Source organism: Poecilia reticulata, linkage group LG3, assembly GCF_000633615.1.
Source record: "Poecilia reticulata strain Guanapo linkage group LG3, Guppy_female_1.0+MT, whole genome shotgun sequence".
Classification (NCBI taxonomy): Eukaryota; Metazoa; Chordata; class Actinopteri; order Cyprinodontiformes; family Poeciliidae; genus Poecilia; species Poecilia reticulata.
The window spans coordinates 22,159,538-22,169,669 of record NC_024333.1 but is presented as its reverse complement, the minus strand read 5'-3'; positions in this window follow the sequence as shown (position 1 = coordinate 22,169,669).

Below are 10,132 nucleotides of genomic sequence, written 5' to 3'. Positions count from 1 at the left end.
TATATATATGTAATCCATGGACTTGGATGCTAAATCTAAGGAAATTGTACAATTTCTAGAATACTGATTGTAAGAGTAAGAAAGGGGAAAAAAGTCACCAAATTCACATCCTGTTCCCACCGCAGATACTGCAGGGAAATAATGAGTATTGGACTGAAGCCGCTAATCAGGCTTTGGACACAAGTTGATCTAACTGAGATTAAAAGATGCTGATTCACTGGTTTTCAGAAAGAATAATGTTGGTGCATTGATTAGCACTACTATCTCAGGAAAAGAAGATTCCTGATTATAACTTTGGCTAGGCTCCATGGGAAGAGCTTTCATGTTCTCTACTCTCACCAACATTTGCAATGTAGAGTAGATACAATTTATAAATTCAACAAAACAGTTTCAAAATTTAACACAATTTCTACAAAACAAGCTAAAATCATTCATCCCATTACAGCATGAATCAATGTATTACATTTTGTTGGGTAGTATTATCACTCAAAGTGCTCAGGCATCATTTTATGAAAAACTTTTATAATTCTGCATACATTCAGTCTTTCAAACGTGTGGCCTTTTTTTACCTTGACTAAAAGGCAATGCTATCTGGACTGTGTTTGATTAACCAAACACCTACAAGGTGCTACTAATTGGTGTTAACACACCATCAGCCTAAACGTTAGTATCACAGATATGTTTCAAAAAGCAAAATAAAATGCACAGTTTAAATTCATGTTTTTAAAAATCACTCAATTGAAAAGGCTCTTTGTTGTAATTTATATTATATAGAACTTTGAGGTGCATATTTACTGCAGTTTGTGCTCCTCTTTGACAGCGAAATGTATTTAATCCATCATTTGTGATGGAGTAAAACTAACATAACTTTTCATTTAGTTAGCAACAGTGTGCAAAATGGGTTCCATTTTTTCACCTACTGTAATAATTAATTGTTGAGGGCCTGCTCAGTACGATTCAACAACTATGGTTCTTATTTTATTTCCTTCAGGTTACATGCACCCTGTCTGCATAGGGGTTTAATATTACCAAAATATTGGTAATATTACCAATATTACCAAAATATTGGTAATATTAAAGGGATATCTTTTTTTTTTTCTTGCAGGAACATTACCAAGGACAGTGACTTTTACTGGAAGTAGGCTGAGTAAATCAGAATAGTCTGGCAGCTATCAATACTTTTTCAGTGATAAAGATGCTCTTAGACATTTTTTAAATTCTCTTTTTATTTACTAAATACATAAAACATGTTTTTTCCCTTTTGGGGCTGAAGAAAATCTGTTGGTATTGAAGCAAAGTTTAAAGGGGCAGTATTTTGTATTTCCTGGGCCATTTTGTGCCGAATGTAACTTTGTTACATTCATTTGATATAAAAATGCTGTATCTATCAAACATAATTCAAAAGAAATTTGACTTCACAATTTAACACTTTGAAATTGGGTCTCTGTCTCTTTAAGAAGACCTTTCTCTTTCCGACACTCCGTCTTCAGCATATCATCACAAGAACAGTTCTCCAATAAGCCATTATTTGGAGCATTTAACTGAAAAATAGTTCAAATAATAAGCTCCACAGATGTGGGGTTTCACCAGGTGTTTGCTAATTGCTGCTGCCGTTAGTCTGGAGTAGCTGAGTGGCGAAAACATGGGGTTGAGCTCTGAGGTGAAAGCTTGGAGGCTTGGGGACTGTAGCACCAAGATGGGGCTATGTGGAAAGTGTGGCACTTGGTGAGAGCAAGTTGCTGTGGGAGAATAAAAAAAACATGATTCAACACACATGAAAGAATCAAAGCAACCCCCCGGTATGTTTTTGATGAGGGAATAACATTATAACATGATGTAAAGCTCAAAAAAGTGGATTTTACATAATACAGTCCCTTTAAGTTAGTAGGATGAGGATGAAAGTGAAATAAGCTTTCATAAAGCATGTACAATTCAAATACAAGTCTTACCTATGAGGTTTTTGTTTGGTTCATGTGTTGGGAAGGACTTTACAGATATGAAAATATTTAAGGTTCAAGTTTTAAAAAAAAGATCTGCTCTTTGTGCTACCAATTTCATGAAGGACAAACGACTAACAATGAAGGATAGAAAAACGCAAATCTGACAGATGATAAACTGAAGAACTTTTTTTTTTTTTTAGATCTCTTTTAGTACCAGAGAAATGTCTCTTTTAAACTTGAAGAGACTGTTCCGGTTCTTAGTAAGCGAAAAAGAAATAATCAAATCAACTTGCTTGACGAAACTTTGCAACCTAACTTGTTTTAATGCTTTGCCCTTTTCCAAAACTTTAATTACTTTTTTATGTTAAAAAAATACAGATCAGATTCCAAAATGGAGGAAGATTAGCATAATTTATGTCATTCTTACACAAGAAAGTCACGTAATACAGGGTTGCTATTACTTTTTTTTTCAAAAATACGACTTGACACATATATAACGATGCACACCAAAATAGTGTGCATTGTTATATATAACAATATGTTATTCTGTGTGTCAGTTCACGACCAGAACAAATTGAACAAATTAGTTATGCCACCACAGTAGCACCCTCAGAAGCAGCCTCTTTTATCAATTGTCCTGAGTCACGCAAGAGTGTCCCAAAGGCCGGATGTGGCTGCAGAATGTGCAGCATCACATGCTCTCTTTTAAAGGATTCTGCTTTTGTTCTGCAACCTGAGTGCTTTCAGTATAAAAGAAATTCTGTGATGGTGCAATCATTGTCACTATGGCTTTGACAACAAACTGAGCAAAAATTGTCTCACTGGTAGCTTGAAAGATGGGGGTTCAGAACTGACTTATTTGTTTTGGTGTCAATTCTGAGATAGAAATACACACACAAAAAAATCCTATCTGTAGGTGGAGATAGTTTGTTTCTCTGCTTTTTTATTTTCCAAATATTACTGTTTCTGGTTGTCTACTTTTGTCACTGACCCAGTGGAAAGCTTGTCGTGAGCTCTGCAGCCAGGACTCGTGAGTGGAAGAATTATTGAATTTGTGTTTCTTCTTCCCAGTTCCCCTGACAAAAAGCACACCTCTTGTTGGACCCTCCAAATATTTGCAAACATTAAATAAATGGCAAATGTGGGCATAACAAAAAGAACCATAACAGCAGATCTATATTTGAATTGTTTTTTTTTTTCATATGTTATTAGGTGTTGTCATGATTCATTTTGACGTTAGGCTCAGGGAAACTGAACAACAAAAAAAAAATAGCATACATTTATTTTTACAAACTTTTGCAAAAAAAGTTTGCAAAAATGAAGTAAAGGAAGTTGCGGTACTAACAATATTCATACTGAGAAAAGGGGGGAAAATGTATCCAGTGTGACTGTGCATGTGTTATGTTATATTTCTCAATATTTCAATACTCATAAGGTTTATATAGCCTCCATTAGTTTTAGGCTTTGTTGGAAACTGAAAGTGTTTGAGCACAAACACACGTATTACATATTTCTGTATATAACATACAGATTGTATATATTTAGCAAAAGTAGGAATATCAAGAGACAAGACACAAGGTTTTTCATGATGAAATGCTGATCTCCCTTCTGTTAACCGGTGTTAATATCATCATTAATGAACTGTGTAAATTATAGCTTCAAAGACACTATCGCAGTATTGATGTCATGGCTCGATACACACAGGGAGAATACTGCTGTGAAGATTGATTAATCAAATGTGGAAGCAAACTGCACAAGCATCATTTGCACCTAATGCAGTTCTGATGCATCGGCTGCAAATGCATACCTTCAATGCTGAAATTAGCTTTCTGGACTTTAAATGATCACATTATTAAATCAGTTATTAGAAACAGAAACTCTGTACATTAGTGCAGTAACTTTTATTCCTTTGAAAATGYTTATCATGCAGCCTGTTTCTAAATCAGAAGATATAGCATTTGGCCGCATGCAATTTAAAAAAAAWAATTAGCTTTTCTATTTTTTCTTCACTAATTCTAATGAATTAATATCTTCCAAATCTGATAGGTTCACCAGCAACGTATGTTTTTAGCCAACTGTAAATAATACAATTGCCTGAGTCAACACCAATATACCAACAACAGTCGGCCAAATGCTTGGATCCTAAATCTTCAGAGCCACACAATTATCAAATGGCACTGAGAAGACAAGACACAGAAACTAAGCAGTGCCATAAGGTTATTGGTATGTTGTGATGGAACAGTTGAGGATTTGTACAACACAGTGTGGAGCATTTTAAAATCCTGTGCAATTAAGAGCAAAGGAAACAAAGTCGGTTATTGTTGTTCAGCTTTGGTAATTCCAAGCAACTGCTATGTTCCAGGAAAGACTTTCTAGGCAAACACTTGGCTGTCAACCATAATGATGCCGCCACTGGAGAGGAGCATTTGTGGGGGATTTTGACTGAATGTATTGTGTCTGTGGGCTTGTTAACCACTGAGCTACTTATCTTACATCCCCTAAGAACAGGCCAAAACTGCTTACTACCATTTCCTATAAATTATTCACCCGTGTTGTAAAAAGAAAAAGAAAAAAAAAATCATTGATTAAATAAACTACATATAATCAATTATAAATAAGCACCAATTACACTTTACATTCAATGCTTTGGTTGATAAGCTCACTTAGACTAACCAACAACAAAGAGTATTGGGATACGAAACATGTTAAGCATCTAAAGGAGTGGTGAATAACAGAGTAGACCGGTAATGTTTAGAATAAATGCTTCTGTATTTACTCGGGGATTATTTGGCCCAAGAAAATCTGGAGAACAAGGTTTAACGTTGTAGGTGCATATTTACAAGAGTAGGAAAACTGTAGGTTGATTGGATTACTAACAGTGCAGTACTGTGGCTACATTATAAGTCAAATACACAAGCCATATCTAAGGCTGCTTATAATAAACAGTCAGCTTAGTAGCACAAACTCTTCCATTCCTGTTGGCATTGACATTGTTGAACTTTTTTAAGAACTGCAAGTTTTTAAAAATGTCTTCCCCTGCCAATAAATATTTTGAGATATCTTATTCAAACACTATTTCTCAGATAACTCATACCTAAAAAAAATTGTAAATATTTTTACGGGGCTTTTGTATCATGACTTTCGCTGCTCTTTCTGCATCATTGCTGCAGGTAGTGACTTTAACCATACACTAATCTGCAACCACACATATAGTGAGAAACAGGGTTGCACACTTCAATGGTTTTCTCAGTTGAACTATTTCTAATGTGGGTACTGACTTAAAATTTACAACAGATGTTGCCAACAGCCTAAATATTCCATGCAAGCAAAGAAGGAAAAAAAAAAGCTTAAGCAAAATATTTCACATATAAATGGATAAAAAAATTGGAATTAGTTTGTTGTGGAAAAAATTTATTTCCAAGCACTTTTAGATTAAATCACCCAACAAGGTTTATTATTTTTCCACAACAGTTTGTAAAAAGTAAGCACTTATAAAGTAGTAGTAGTAGTAGTAAACATAAATGTAAAAAATACTTAGTGAATGGAAGCTTYCTTCAGTTCTGGAAGGGTTGGGGATCCTTTTTATCCAATCGGATCTTCAGTTCTTTCCATTGTCTTTTATTGGATGCAAGTCAGGTAATTGACTGGGCCACTCATTGTAGTTTTACTGTCTTTCTCTGAAACCAATTTCCTTGGATATGTGTTTGAGACTATTAACTTGGTTCGGAATCCCAACTCATTTCATCTTCAGATTCCCATCAATAAATTTCCTTGTACAGTTCTCTTTTAACCTTTACTTCAGTTAAAGTATTTTAGCACCATAAGCTGAAAGATGACCTACATCATGTATTTCCTACCTGCAAGCTTCACTTTTCTAATGGGTTTTTAGGGCTGATGTGTAAAATAATTTCTCCTCCAATCCTAACATATGCAAAAGCAAAAAAGAAATTCAGTTTTGGGCTCATCTAAGCAGAATGTTTTCTCCCAGAATTGTACTGGAGTGGAGGCCATTGAGGTTGAGAGCGTTACTTACCGTTTTTACAGGAAAACCTGCCATTTCCAGGTTTTTCTGAAGCTCTCTGTGAGTGCTCTTTGGCTTTTGGTAAACACTTCTGATTATGGTTTTGACTCTTCTCTCAGAAATATTATGAAGGGCAGCTGACCTATGATGGTTTTTGATTAACTGTTGTTCATTTTACTGTTGGATTATGATTCCAATGGTGCGAACTGAAACATTCCAAAATTTAGAAATTAACCTTTAACCACTGCCAGCAGTATGAATGCTTTCTAAATACAGACTGATACAGACCTTTGAATTTTCTTCATGTGTTTCTTACTTATTTTCTAGAGTAAACTTTAGAACATTGATATTAAAAATGATAAAACAGAATAAAACCTTGACACAAGTGATTCTTGAGAATAGGGACAAAACAGGCCCTTTGGATAAAGCACAAAATTTGAATAAAATACACACAAAATGAAATTTTTTCAAATATCTGACTAAACTAACCTGGGTCATGTGAACACAACAATGTATATTTTCCTGGTATTTGCTGAATATTCTTTTATTTTAAACATTGTAGTCGGTGGATGATGCTTGTAAAATCCCTTGTCCAGGAGCAGAWCTCAATACATTATAATAGTTTAAAACAATTAAAGAAATACTAAAATTATATATTATGACAATTAAGTATAAGTAGTCATATAAATAATTATAAAGGTATCAATAAATTGAATTAAAAATCATTTTTATATATTTTCCAACTCCATTGAAATTTGTCCCCCATCAGATATAAAAATAATGTAAAAAATCAGGCATTATTGGGGGCACCAGAACTTCTGAGGACCCCATGACCACTTCCTTACTCTTCCTTTGCTAGGAGGGCTAGTTAGCTCTGGTTAGCTTAAGTTATTCTTTAGTTTTTTCTTCTGTTTTATTCGTAAGTTGTTTGTCACAACCATGATATGTCAACTCCATAACTGACAATTTACAAAACTTTGATAAAATTTTGTAAAATAAAAGCTTAATTTTGGTATAATGTAAAGATTTCATGGATCTGATGAGCTAATATGGCCTCCTTCAGAATAACATCATATAAATTGAGGTAGTTTGGCATTTTGTCAACTCCGTTAGATGTCAACTCGATCAGAGTTTTTCTGACTCTTTCAGTGAAATTGTTGTCAAATCTCACTTAAATGTGCAAATAATTCATTTTAATGTATTTTACATAAATTGCATTACTTCATATGTATCACAATTTTCATTTTACTCACTAGTTTGTCACCACCTTCAGTTCTGTCAACTCCGTCATGCGGTGTCAACTCTGTCAGATGGACTTTTTGTTGTTTTTTGTTTTAAATATTTGTTTTGTTTCTTGAGAAGCCTTTATCTGTAAAATTAGTAAAAATATCACTAATAGGGTATTTCAAAAATAATTTTATATTTATTTTTGTCAGATGGTGATGACAAAGTTCTAGGTCAGGTCGATTAAAAATGTAATTTTTTAAAAAATATTGCAACTTGGAGCCTTCACCTCAGCATCTTTGCATTTCCAAAACATTATTTGTCATATTTGTATACATAAGGTTGAGAAATAACAAAAAAAATATGGAAAAATTAAAACCCATTTTGTCCCTTTTCTCAAGAATCACTGTCCCCGTGTCTCTACCTCTGGGTTATATGTTTGATTGCTGTTATATTAAAATGATCAGTTTGTGTTACTTAACAGTCAATTTCTTTATTTCAAGATGAAAAGTAAGAAACAAGTGCTATACAAAACCAAAAAGCATAAATCTGTGTAAAAACCTTTGCCCCACACTCTCATAATTTGAATTCTGCTAAAGTGACATATGTTTAACAGCTGACATAAGAGGTGGGAAGTGTTCTGGTTCTTTAGTTCTGTGTATTTTATATCTGCAATAGTGATGCACTGTATGGGTTAATGATGTAAAAACTGCACATTCTCTGACATTGTTATTGTTGCTACATCTGTCTAAATATTGAATATTGTTTTCTGCAGATGCAAGATAATTTTCTTTACCCAGAAAATAAATTCTGGAGGTCAACATTTTTATCTTTCACAGTAATGGATAAATAAACTGAATTTTGTGGGATGGTAGGGTTGACAGTTCTCAAAGTTTTTAATAAAACTCATTGATGGATTTTTACTGCCACCCTCAGGCTGATACGTACAAGTGCAAGTAATCATAAAACTGACCACTATGGAATCTGAAGATGTTTATTTCCATTCCTGTTATGCTGAATAGAAAGAATATTCAAAACCATGTATTGACTTAAAATGTAGTTTTCTCTAAATGAAATTCTGTGACAGTTATTTCTGTTGACCATGCAGCTTGCTGTTTGTTCATGTTTCTGTTCTGAAACTGCTGAGCCGTCTTCAGTATGAAGTGGGGCACATTCAAAATCTCACAATGTTCCCTTTGTTACACAGCTGCTGCATGACCTGGATAAACAAGATGAGGCAGGCAGGAGTATTACACAGTGTGGCCTTTAGATGTGTTGTGGGCCAAAGCTCAGATTAAAATGTTTCAAATCAACAAAAATACTTTTCAAATATTGGCAATTATAGGACAGTATTAATTAATGAATCTTTACATTGCAGGCATGGCTAATAACATGCTAAGCTGGGCTGTAAAAAAAAATTGCAATGTATTCACCAAAAATATAAAGAAACCAAAACCTTAAAAGTTAGACCTATATTTATGCGGTGAGGCTTACATAATGTCAATCTTTGGTCGCTTATTTGTCGTTTAATTCTACTTCTAATTATGTGAAGAACTTTAAATTTTCTTTTTGCTACAAAATTGCCCTTCCTTTGCTTAGAAAAAATCTGGATTTTGAAAACCATAGATGAAAACACACTCTGCAAATGTCAAGCCAATCTATCAAAATGTCTTCGAGGACTTTGATCAAATGCAGTGACTAGAAATTGCTAGATATCCAACTTGCAGTTTGTTGTAGAACATGGGTCCCAAAAATGTTTTAATATGTCTTTTAGAAGTACTAAATGTGTATAAAATTACATATTATATGGAAATTTGTAGGCTCTAGGGGGGTCAGTTTTAGGTCCTACATCTAACAATTTGGGTCATTGTTTTACAAGTGCAACTGTAAATTTTTATGCTGATGATTCAGTAATTTATTGTCGTACAAAATCTATTGCCTCAGTTTTTGAGCACTTCTAGTCAGCTTTTGGCAGCTTTCAGTCTCAATTATTACAACGTGCTGCTGCTGAATGCAAGAATAAGGTGCCCTCATTTCTCCCTTCTATCACCACCACCACACAGGGTGTGCCCATTGATTTTGAAACATCTTACAAATATTTTGCCATCCCCATAAAAGAAAACGTAACTTTCAAAACCCACATTGAAAATCTGTTCAAAAACTTCCGTCAAAACTAGGCTTCCTTTTTCAAAACAACATTTTTCATCAAACTTGTTTCTGCCACTTTTAAGAATATTCTAGACTAAGGAAATAATATGCATATGAAGGCCTCTACCAGCTCTTTACATCTCTTGGTGCCGTCTATCATGGAACGGTTGGATTTATCACAGGAAGCAAAGCCCTCACTCACCATTGCACCGCACGTCCTTTAGTTAAATGGCCCTCTCTACACACTTGCAGACTCTTACACCATTACATTTTCATTTACAGATCCGTCTTCCATCTGGTTCCATCATACATGTCATGTTATATTTCACAAAAAAAGCAATACCACAGCTTTTGCTCTCAGGACTTTATGACATTCAGTGTTCCATCAATGCGTACTGAGCTTCGCAAAAAAAAAAAAAAAAGATTCTCCTTCTCTGACCCTGACACCTGGAACCTGCTTCAGCAGGACCTGAAGCTCCTTTATCTGGTTACACATGAGGATTTCAAAATTCTAATAAAGTGGACTGTATTATTGTTGTCATCTTATTTGTTGTAGATGTATGCAACAGGTCTCTCTTATGAATAAGACGATGAATCTCAAGAGGATATTATTAATACCATCTCTTTCATAAAGTAAGATCAATTAGGGGGATATTTTGAATATTTCAAGGGGGCACTGAGGAGTTTTATATTTTGCTATTTTTTCTAATGAATCCCTTGAAATGCTTTCATTTCAAACATTACAAATGCTTGTGGAAAATGTTGTGAATTTTTTGTATAGATTTAGGCCTTCAAAAAG